Below are 12,753 nucleotides of genomic sequence, written 5' to 3'. Positions count from 1 at the left end.
TTTAAAGGTCCCTTATTGCGCCTGTGATACTCGTTTATCTGTAAACCTCTGCAGTCATTCATTAGAGGCCGCTGAGTATGCCATGCCGAATTCGATATTTATCTGCCACTACGCCAGCCGAGACCAATAGAGACGGTGCAGTGTGTATGTGAAGTTACATTTTGTGAAGTTAATAGTGTAGTGAAGCGTAAGATAGATCTGTGACTGATAGTCAACCCTCCTAATGTATTGCGATTGGTTGAGACGAATTTATGTCTAACTCTTCTTCGTGAATATGGTACTGATGTAGAAGATGAATCATTAACATGGTTTCTTGTATCTGTTATAGTGCAAAAATGTTATCGCCGGCTAGATACAGATAGTGGTGAGACACTGACAAATATTTATGATGCTAATGATGATAATGACGAACACTTCACCGCAAGTGGTAGTGGTACGGCAAGTTCGAGAAGAGGCGATCGAAGTGGTGAAAGTAAAGTCCAACCTTCGCCTGATAAGAAGTTTAAAGTCGAAAGTGACATCACGGTGTTTGATAACAACACATCAGAGAACATATACGATGATTATCACGTTTAAAGTTGCAACACACATGACAAACTCCTGAAAACATACCCTAAACTGAAGGCTAAAAGCATTATTCAAAACGTACTAGACTATGTGGCAAAGAAAAGAGAAGGCCATAAAGTTTTCAAAAGGAATCGTACGCTGCAGTTCAATATCATCAAGCAGCGTGTAATGGCGAAATTTGATGTAGCGCGAGAATGGGGTTCTTGCGTTCATTATTGGCGTTTACAACATTGAACATTGAGCTACCAGAACCTCGGGAGTACAGCTTACTGTGTCACTGGGATTTATTACTAATTCGACGAAGGTATTTAGGATAACACAACGCCTTACAACTATGTTCCAAGATAAGGAAGACGAATAAGAACTAAAATATTTGTTACTGAAGCCAATGCACATATCACTAGAGAAAACACCAAAAGGATCCTGTATGGAACTGTGACCAGAGTCAGTTCCACTATGAGCTTCCTTTCGAAAGAACACTGTCCACGAAAGTGGAGAAGAACACTGTCCTGACGTCGCAATCAGTTAACTCTGCAACACAGCTACACCGATCTATGATGCTATACCAGGGTACGGACGATTGGCAGCCAAACACTATGCATGCTTCCAAGAATCAAATGGTAAGTTTGGACCCAATGTGTCAGAAATAGAAAAACTGAGCCCTCCAAATGTCTTCTTAAATGCAAAGAAGATCACGAAAGAACATCTGAAGATGCTTTTTCAGTCAGATTTGAACCCACGTTTGACGACAAGGTCACTAGCACTTTGTGATCCTTGTCTGGACATAAGAATGAGCAAGTACAGCTGGAAGCTCTGGAGGGAAAGATGTACCATTAAAATCATTCCACCTAAAATTAGAAAATATGCACAACTTTAGGATATGTATTCCTTCAAGCAACACAAAATATAAACCTAGACAATATAAGACTTTCTTAAACTAGGTTCCAGCAGCATGCAGACAAAACTGCACGACAGATTCTTTATCATGATAATACATTGTGCCACTTACAATCAGTTGTCTGCTGAAGTATGTAGACCAACGGTACGTTACTCGAGGCAGAACGCTGGGTGCAGCATCGGTGACCCTGTGGACAACTTCAATAGTGTTACTGAAGTGGCGTTCAGCACTGAAATTATAGAATGTGCAGTTATGAAAGGTAATCAACTTGCTTTTCTTCACTGTGCGCTTTGTAGGCAATATTATCGTTTCTAGCATTCTGCTGAAAGTCCTAACTTGTGTTTATAGTTAAGATACCTACAATACGTTTGGCAATGTCAATGACACCTGCAGTAACGTCTAGAGCAAGTTTGCGGAGCCCTGCAGAAAATGACAATCACCAACACAATAAGAGGTCCGTAATTGTCCTGCAACCAAAATTTCATACAGAACGCAAATACTTTACTTGTCAGCATCGACTTGAACGATGATGGTTGGCTCCTCGCTGTTTTTCGTCGGTGATGAACCCGCAAATTTCGCCCACTTGCTTTGCTCCTTTGTGTAGAGGTTTTAGTGATACGTCCATCACTCTTTTCTGTTGTGGTTAGGACGCTAAAAATGACATCTATATTCCTCTGACACAGCTGCAACATTTCTGCTGCTGCCTCAGTTCGATGGACTTTTTGAATAGGTGAGAGTCACGAAAACCAGCGGGCGGCGACTTTCACATGTTCAAAATGTCATGCTATTATTGCTTGAGTAGCCATTTTTGGTATATAGGAAGCGCCTCTATACGCGTTGTTTTTTTTTTTCATCTACTTCCTCACCTCCTTCGTTCTCAGATTTCGATATTATTATGATGGAAGTGGAGAGGACTGTCTTGAACCCTATTTCAACCAAAGTTCTTAAAGGCTGAACCTAGCTTCAGTGGTATCTTAAGTCCTCATGATATGAGGATATTTTTTATTTAACAGCATGGCATAGGGACGAAAAACATTATTCTGTATCATAAACCTTACTTTAATTGACTTTCATTCTAGTTGACGTAAAAGACACTTCGATAATAGTATATTTTGTCTTCCATTGTGAGGCACGGCACTCATCGCGCCAGTCATCGGCTTTAAGCTGTTACACACTCTAACAGACATACAGACACATAAAAGCCTTCAAATTTATGTCATGGTCATGTTATCTCTTAAATAAATTAAAAATAGCACTAATCATCCTAGTATTTCGGAAGGTTTACCTTGGTTCTAAGTCAAATGCTGGAGCTGGCAGTCCCCACCCAATTACTCTCAAGTCTGTGCTCATTTCCTAGCTTGATCTGAAACGTCACGCTCTGTACCAATGCCTTAATTGTTAACGCGTGGCCGCAGATTTATCGAGTCATTAATACATGTGGTATTTCATAACTTGCGGATTAATGTTGTTTCGAACAAATGGTTCAAATGGCTCTGAGCACTATGGGACTTAACATCTGAGGTCTTCAGCCCCCTAGAGCTTAGAACTACTTAAACCTAACTAACCTAAGGACATTACACACATTCATGCCAGAGGCAGGATTCGAACCTGCGACCGTCGCGCGGTTCCGGACTGAAGCGCCTAGAACCGCTCGGCCACCGAAGCCGACTTGTTTCGAACAACATAAGCAGTTTCCATCAGCCTTTGTCATGTTTTCTCGTCTCTTCAGTCAACAGGAAATACACAAGTCCTAAAAAATGTATTCCATATTTTGAGAGCTGGTTGCATGTGCGAAAACAATACAAAATTGCTCAGTAGACATGGGCTCCAGAATGTATATCTTAAGAGCAATGGGCACTAATTCATCTTCGATATTGTGAAACTTATTCTCTCCTACTGCCAGCTCTTTACTACAAATGAGATACAGAATGTAGTAAACAAATGATGGAACATTCTTTCGTATCGTGCTGGGTATGCTGGGGAATAAGTGAATGGTAGTGACCGGCTGTGGGTTCCAGGGCAAACACTGTTAATATGTATAAAAACCTTTATTGATCTCAGTACATGGCGTAGTGAGGCAGGCCCGCCTCTCCTCGCTGATCCTGGCTGGGATAGTGCTTAACTCTATCAAAAGCGTTCCGGAAGTCAAGGAACACGGCAGCAACCCGAGCGCTGGTATTTACAGCCTTCTAGGTTTTGTGAACGAGCAGAGCGAGCTGCGTTTCACACAATCTTTGTTTGCAAAATCAATATTGTTCGTATAGAGAAAATTTCCAGCCTCCAGAATAGTCATATGAAAAAAACTAAACTCCGTCGAACAGACCATGAAGGCCACCGTGTCATCCTCAGCCCACACGCGTCACTGGATGTGGACATGGAGGGGCAGGTGGTCAACACACAGCTCTCGCGGCCATCTGTCAGTTTACGAGACCGAAGCCACTGTTTCTCAATCAAGTAGCTCTTCAGTTTGTCTCACAAGGGCTGAGTGCACCCCGCTTGCCAACAGCGCATGATAAACCGGATGGCCAGCCATCAAAGTGCTAAGGCCAGCCCGATAGCGCTAAACTTCGGTGATCTGACGGGAACCGGTGTTACCACTGCAGCAAGGCCGTTGGCAATAGTCATAATTAACGAGTGAAAAATATGTTCCTAAATTCCGCAGTAGACTGACGTCAGCATATTGGCCTATAATTCTGTGCGTCGGTTCGATGACCATCCATGAGAACGGGGATGACCTCCGCACTCATTTAATCCCTTGGAATGACTCGTTCTGATGCCATTTACACTGCTTTCCTCTTCCACATGTACCTGACCCAGTATATTCCTCAATTGCCCTCCCTTTCTCTAGTCACATTAACACCTGCCATTTCATGTAGCCCAACCCCTCTCTTCAGTTATTAATTTTTAATCTTAAGTTGAATACTATAACATAAGGAAATCTGCATTTAAATTCGAGGTAAATTAGTTGAATTTGCAGTTGAAAATGCGATAGTTGAGAACTAAAAAATTCCTTAAGTTACAGCATAATTGCGTATATTCAGTGAAAGAGCTAGTACGCTGCGTAAAAGCGAATGGCTGGCCCTTGTGGCCGAGTGATTCTAGGCGCTTCAGTCCGAACCACGCAGCTGCTGCGGTAGCAGGTTCGAATCCTGCCTCGGGCATGGATGAGTGTGATGTCCTTAGGTTAGCTAGGTTTACGTAGTTCTAAGTCTAGGGGACTGATGACCTCAGATGTTAAGTCACATTGTGCTCAGAGCCATTTGAACCATTTTTGAAAAGCGAATGCAGGATCCAAAATGGTATGAGATCGTCGCTGTTCATGCTGTTATGCTCATCGGACCATGTTTTGTAATGCAGACCCATGACATCGTACAAACTAAAATATCTGCTATGTTGGACCTGCCCGTTAAAAATGAACTTCCCTGTACGTCAAACCTGAATATAAATTTAATAATTTACATTTTCTCAGTCTCATCATCCCTCAATCAGTCCCTTCCCCTCAATCAGTCCCTCTCTTCACATTCCCATCCTTTTACACTTTGTCTCTATCCCTCTCTTCCATCCTCCTCCCCCTCTGCCCCATCACTCGCTATCTCCCCTATCGTATGTGGATCTATGCGTACGTTTCTCTTTCCCGTTCGAATTCAAATCCACTGCATCTCCTGGTCGCTCCGTACTGTCTGCATCTTATCACCTCACTCTCCGTATTGTCTGTATGTTATCGCCTCACTCTCATAGTACTCACTTTCGCAAAGTAATCGATTAGATTAATCCCTTTTACTTTTTTATACAGAAAGACCGCTTTTCAGTCACAGTTATGGTTTCTGAATCCAGTCTGGTGTAAACAAAGCGGCATTATGTTCAGGGTGCCGTCGAGGAAGAGGTAATTGCAGATGGAGAACAAGGTCAGATAAGAGAAGAATGCGAATCGAAATTGCTCCTCTGTGCAACACAGCTACACAGTATTGAATAAAGGCACTTGTCTCATATGTGATTACAGAGTTGCCAAATTTTCTTTCTTTTACGTCCATTTGCTTCTGGAAATATACACGAGCTGAAATTTTGGTAAGGACGTTCGTGTACCGGTACTACAGAAGGAATCATGCAGTGGTATCTGAATGCGCGAATTTTGATTCACCGGTGTATTAGTCACCAGAAGATAGAAAGCTTGGACATTCTGATGTTATTGCGTTATAAATACGCAATGAAAATGGAAATTAGCGTTTGGCGTCATTGACCGGGAGGCCCCTTGCGGGGCAGGTCCAGCCGCCTTGGTGCAGGTCTGATTACATTCGACGCCACATTGGGCAACCTGCGAGGGATGAAATGATGAAGACAACACAACACCCAGTCCGTGAGCGGAGAAAATCCCCGACCCAGCCGGGAATCGAACCCGGGCCCGTAGGTTGGCAATCCGTTATACTGACCACTCAGCTATCGGGGCGGACATAAATACGCAATCAGTAGCCCGCTTCCCATTTGTTCGTGTCGCATTCTCGCTATTATTTCCTGCTAATTGAACCAAATTTACTATCATTTTAACAAACCAAACTGTATTAAAGCATGTATCCTGAATTATTTCCTAGAATAAGTCTGACGGGCTCAGATTATTAATAAACAGAATCGATAACAACAAGGAATGCGGAGTTTTGTTCTTGAGAACCAAAGCGAATCGAATAAACATCCGGAAACCAACCACACATAATTTTTCAATTTTGATTCATCGATAATTTTCATATTCTGTCCGAATGTGTTTTCAAAAATTTTATTCTCTTGTGTTGATTTCATTATATATGAAAATCAATATACGACTTCTGGTAAGAATTTTCGAAACAGTGTTAACGTGAATATAAAGTATGTGCGATTTATAGTTGAAACGTCCCCTTAGAACAATTATATACGTCACTGGGCTTAAACTGACACAGAATGTTTTTAGCGCAACGCAGTCTGACTTTCAATAATCCCTACAAAAGAATGGCCCTGACTAACATTAACCTATACCTTTCACAAATCACTTACCTCACAAAAATCTTCGTTACTGGAACTACTGCAATATAGCGAGCGCCACTACTGCCAGCTAAATAAAAGATTCTAACTACAGAGGGCACTAACTACTGATAGGCATAGTTAGCAAATGAAAGATTTTGATAGAGAACAAATGATGTATTTACCTTAATAGTCATAATATATATAGCAGTTCATGACATCCAGTCTTACAAATTTCAAAACTCCGCCATCTCTCTCCCCACATCCACCACTGCTGGCGGCTCACCTCCAACTGCGCAACGCTACGCGCTGTTCACGTCCAGCTGCCCAACACTACAATGGCAGACAACAATGCAAACTAGCCACATACTGCACACAGCACAGCCAGTGATTTTCATACAGAGAGCGCTATTTCTGGTATATTCAGTGCTTGGCCAGAAATGAAAATGAGGTAAGTGGGAGCTCTAGACAGGCAAGTGTTTAGAAAAGGTAGAACTTTTGGCGCGAGTGTGGCAAGGCATGAGCTATTTATGCTAGTGTAGTTAATAGGCAGCGGTCGGCGCAGAGGAAAGAGTGCAGAACGGTAACCCGGGAGTCGTTGGCTCGAATCCCTATGCAGAAAATTTTTTATATTCAGTTTTTACCTTACTTTCACTGCAAATTAACCGAAATAATACTCAGTATAAATTATTTTCATAAAAGGCATGAGAAGGAATGGAAAAGGAAAATTTCGTATTGCAGATAAATAACGTAATAAATGAAAGGCAGCAGTTTGTTTTGTTCTAAAATATCACTTTTACTGTGTTAATCGATTTTCGGCTTACAGGGCCGTCTTCAGACATTTGCTGAGTATAGTCACCAAAGAAGTTACAATGTTAGCAAACAACATTGGAAGAGAAGTAACACGTCTAGACTGAAGCAGAAACATACAGTAAGTAACATCATTGACAGTGTGTTGGTAATGCAATGAAAAAGTAAAAAAAAAATTGTTAGTAAATAAATAACAATGGAGTAGACAGGAAAATCTTTAACAGAAAATAGGAACTGCATGCCTACATAACAGTTTCTATTAATAAACAAAACTAATAAAATAAAATAAAATTAGTGCTAGACAAGGCTACATTAGGAGGTACGAAACATGGAGAGTGATACACAAACCAATTAAAAGAAGAAACAGTTATCAGTGTAACTACAGAATACATAAGGAACTTAAGCACCATCTATAAGATAAACAGAAATAAATAAATGCAGGAAAATGGAGGCGTTTGAGGGAACATACAATAAATACAATCTTTGAGAGTTTGGTGGTACTGCATTTTAACATTAACATTACATTCAAAACAGTGAGTATGTAACAGTTTGCATTAAATAAATGAACAAAGTAAAATATGAACAATATTTGAGGAGACAACTACAAGAGGTGTTAAACATGGACAGTAATACAAGTATCAGTTAAAAGAAGGCCTTAACTATTGAAACTACAGTCTATAAGGAATACAAAGACAACTTCAATAAAACAAAAGAACTTAATGAATACAGGAAAACGGGAATATGTAGAAACAGACAGTGTGGGAAGTAATGAACAACAGAGATTATTATATTACGTTTAGGAGACGGGAAGTGTTGAGCTGCGTCTGGTTCTTTAGGATAGACTGTGAGCAAAATATTTGTTAATTTCCAGGGCTTCCAGCAGGTTGAGTTTATGGCCTTTTTGCTAAGTGAGGTACACGGGACACTGGCTGGTAGTTGTGACCCTCACTCAGTACATGCTCAGCAAATGCGGAGTCGGAATTCTGCAACCTCCAGCTGCGTTCATGTTCAGCCAGTCTAGTTGCTATGTCTCTGGCTGACTGATCACAATAAAATGTAAAATTTGTCACAATAAGAACAGGTGATTTTGTATACCCCACTGTTGGCTAATAACTGGATCTTATCTTTGCTATTAAAAACACACTGGGCTGTCGTGTTATTAACATAGTAGGAAAGCCTATAGTTACAGGCTTTCAGTGCTCTGGCTACAATCTGTGATACCTCAACTAGAAATGCTAGTGTACACCATTTCTTGCAGACAGTGGATGGGGAAGCGGGTGGGGCATAGAGGAGGGGTACAATTTTCCGTTTTTGTTTCCTGTGCAAGATGTGGTCAATAAGAACTGGACTGTAGCCATTGGCTGTGGCAATAAATTTTATTGTAGCTAACTCTGCTTTAAAATCATCTCTGAACATGGGAACAGATATGAGACGGTGTACCATTGAGTGGAAAGCTGCAAGTTCGTGAGCTATCGGGTGTTGTGAGCAAGAAGGTATTACTGTGGCTGTAAGCGTAGTTTTTCTATAAATTTTCAAGTAATATGTGTGTGTACTGATGTCAATGGTGAGATCTAAGAATTTTATGGATTTGTTGCCAATCTCTATTGTGTACTGATTATTTTTATGTTGACTCTTTAGGTTTTTCAAAATGTGTTGAGTTGTCTTGTAGTACCAGTCCACATACAAAGGACATCATTTACATATTTAAACCACTATTTTATATCTGCACTAAAAGGTTCTGTTTTTAGAAAATTTTGTTCAAAATGGTCCATAAATATTTCAGCTAACAGTGGATCAAGAGGGGAACCCATAGCTAAGCCATTTAAGTGTTTATAAAGAGTCCCTTGTAACTGGAAATAGTTCTGTGCCAAGGATGTCTGAATGACCAGCCTCAAGTCATTCAAACGCCTCCATTTTCCTGCATTTATTTATTTCTGTTTATCTTATTGATATTGCTTATGTTCCTTATGAATTCTGTAGTTACATTGATAATTGTTTCTTCTTTTAATTGGTTTGTGTATCACTCTCCATGTTTCATACCTCTTGGTTCTGTTTATTAATAGAAACTGTTATGTAGGCATGCAGTTCCTATTTTCTGTTAAAGGTTTTCCTGTCTACTCCATTGTTATCTATTTACTGTTCAATTTTTTACCTTTCCATTGCATTACCGCTACACTGTGAAAGATGCTACTTACTGTATGTTTCTGCTTCAGTCTAGACGTGTTACTTCTCTTCCAATGTTGTTTGCAAACATTGTAACTTCTTTGGTGATAGTAGTCAGTAAATGTCTGAAGATGGCCTTGTAAACCGAAAACCGGTTAACACAATAAAAGTAATATTGTAGAAGAAAGCAAACTGGTGCTTTTAATTTATTATAATGTTCTTCTGCTAAGAACCGACGGAAGATTCCGTTAATAGGATCATAAGATGTATACGAGAAATTCGTGTTCAAAATTAGATACTTTTTTATTATCTTACAGTTGATGGTCTACACATTCTGGGGTAATATTAATCGTACAAACTGGGAAAGCAGTAATTTTCTTAGCATACTGCATACGTTACTAACGCCTCGTTTCTGCAATTACACGACTGCTTTAAGGTTTCTATAGAAAAACAAACTTGGTTTACATTCGTAGGAGGTCTTCTCTCATGGCAAAATTTGACAGAATCATTTCTCCAAATATCGGCGAGGATAGCTGTGATGAATAATGGAATGTATTTTGATGCAGTCTTCTCAGGATGCAATTTCTTTTTCTCGCTCTATGGGCCGATTTCACCTGCACGAGAAACCTATTGTTCATGTGCGCCTGCCGAAGATTGCTCGAATATCAAACTGAAACTAGCAGAATAGGTAATCCTGTACGCCATGATCATAATCCTTTTTTGGAAATCTATTCTCAGAGTTCTCCTGGACTCTGTAAGTACAATACTTTCTTGGAAATTTATTTGTAATTCCAAATTTCTTTTTGCCTTTCCTTTTCAAGCCTCTTTTGCAAATATTCTGTACTGAGCATTATTCCGATTTATTTAAAATGTAAGTAACGTAAAAATTGGAAACGAAAAAGTGTTCTTGGCATGGGCTCGACTCCATGACCCTCTTATTACCGTTCTGTACTCTTTCCGCTGCAGCAAGAGCTGCCTGCCAATACTCTGCCATAAATGGCTCATGCACCTCCCGAGCAGCGCCGGAAATGCTATTTTTTCGAAACGTTTAGCCATCTGGAGCTCTCACTCCTGTCACTTTAATTTCTGGCCAAGCCCTATATCATAACTTTGGGTGAAATTAGTGATAACGAGTACGCGCGTACCCTTGTAAGTTGTAAAAGATGAATCAATGTAATTTGCCGAATAAATATGAATTGATCACTGGTTTGTTATTACTACCTGTGTTTGACAGATTTTTATGCTTAACTTGTTTCTGCCAGAAAATAGTGATGATTCTCCTGCTTGTTGTACCTCTTTTTCATCAAATATTACTTGTAATTACTCTATGGTGTTTTATTGTTTTTAAGCGCTATGCTTTTTATATTTGTTGCTGTTGAATAGAAAAAACAAAAAATGTACTTTCAGAGCTACGGATGTATGCCCGCCACTGGTTTTACATATACGTAGTGGGCACACATTCGTGACCTTGTGGTACATAATATGCTTCAAACAACCACATCTTCGTCAGCACTATCTTAATAATGTATCCTTTTGATAATGATAGTCTAAAAAATACGTATCTGTTACGTTTTACTTTTAGATGTGACTAACAGATTCGATTATATTTATATGTTATGCAGGAAAATAATTTTAGCTTATGTGTTGACTGTAACAAATTTGCTATGAATGCTTCATTTCACGTAGTGTCTTCTTCTAACAACAGCACATTAGGACATAAGTTACGGCGTTCATTATTTTATGCTACTCCTGCGAGATATGGTCTGCGTATGTACAAGAGTAGAATTATAATTAAGACTTGTCAGTAGTTTTGATGTCATGATCAACCATTACGGATTGTTACTGTTAATGAGCAGGCAGCTCTTGGACCTAAAATACGAAAAATGTACTTCGAAGTTACGGATGTGTTCTCATTACGTGTTATAGTAAAGTACTGATTTCCCATTCGTAACTTTGTGGTATATAATAGGCTTCAAACAACCACATCTTCGTCAGCGTGACCTACATCTACATACATACTCCGCAAACCACCTGACGGTGTGTGGTGGAGGGTACTTTGTGTACCTCTATCGGTTCTCCCTTCTGTTCCAGTCTCATATTGTTCGTGGAAAGAAAGATTGTCGGTATGCCTCTATGTGGGCTCTAATCTCTCTGATTTTACCCTCATGGTCTCTTCGCGAGATATACGTAGGAGGGAGCAATATACTGCTTGACTCCTCGGTGAAGGTACGTTCTCGAAACTTCAATAAAAGCCCATACCGAGCTAATAAGCGTGTCTTCTGCAAAGACTTCCACTGGAGTTTATCTATCATCTCCGTAACGCTTTCGCAATTACTAAATGATCCTGTAACGAAGCGCGCTGCTCTCCGTTGGATCTTCTCTATCTCTTCTATCAATCGTATCTGGAACGGATCCCACACTGGTGAGTAATATTCAAGCAGTGGGCGAACAAGTGTACTGTAGCCTACTTCCTTTGTTTTCGGATTGCATTTCCTTAGGATTCTTCCAATGAATCTCAGTCTGGCATCTGATTTACCGACGATCAACTTTATATGATCATTCCATTTTAAATCACTCCTAATGACTACTCCCAGATAATTTATGGAATTAACTGCTTCCAGTTGCTGACCTGCTATATTGTAGCTAAATGATAAAGGATCTTTCTATCTATGTATTCGCAGCACATTACATTTGTCTACATTGAGATTCTATTGCCATTCCCTGCACCATGCCTCAATTCGTTGCAGAGCCTCCCGCATTTCAGTACAATTTTCATTGTTACAACCTCTCAGTATACTACAGCATCATCCGCAAAAAGCCTCAGTAAACTTCCGATGTTATCAACAAGGTCATTTATGTATATTGTGAACAGCAACGGTCCTACGACACTCCCCTGCGGCACACCTGAAATCACTCTCACTTCGGAAGACTTCTCTCCATTGAGAATGACATGTTGCGTTCTGTTATCTAGGAACTCTTCAATCCAATCACACAATTGGTCTGATAGTCCATATGCTCTTACTTTGTTCATTAAACGACTGTGGGGAACTGTATCGAATGCCTTGCGGAAGTCGAGAAACACGGCATCTACCTGTGAACCTGTGTCTATGGCCCTCTGAGTCTCGTGGACGAATAGCACGAGCCGGGTTTCACACGACCGTCTTTTTCGAAACCCATGCTGATTCCTACAGAGTTGATTTCTGGTCTCCAGAAAAGTCATTGTACTCGAACATAATACATGTTCCAAAATTCTACAACTGATCGACGTTAGAGATATAGGTCTATAGTTCTTCACATCTGTTCATCTGTTCGACGTCCCTTCTTGAAAA

Source organism: Schistocerca serialis, chromosome 3 (genome assembly GCF_023864345.2).
Source record: "Schistocerca serialis cubense isolate TAMUIC-IGC-003099 chromosome 3, iqSchSeri2.2, whole genome shotgun sequence".
Lineage (NCBI taxonomy): Eukaryota > Metazoa > Arthropoda > Insecta > Orthoptera > Acrididae > Schistocerca > Schistocerca serialis.
Note: the sequence above shows the minus strand (reverse complement) of the source record.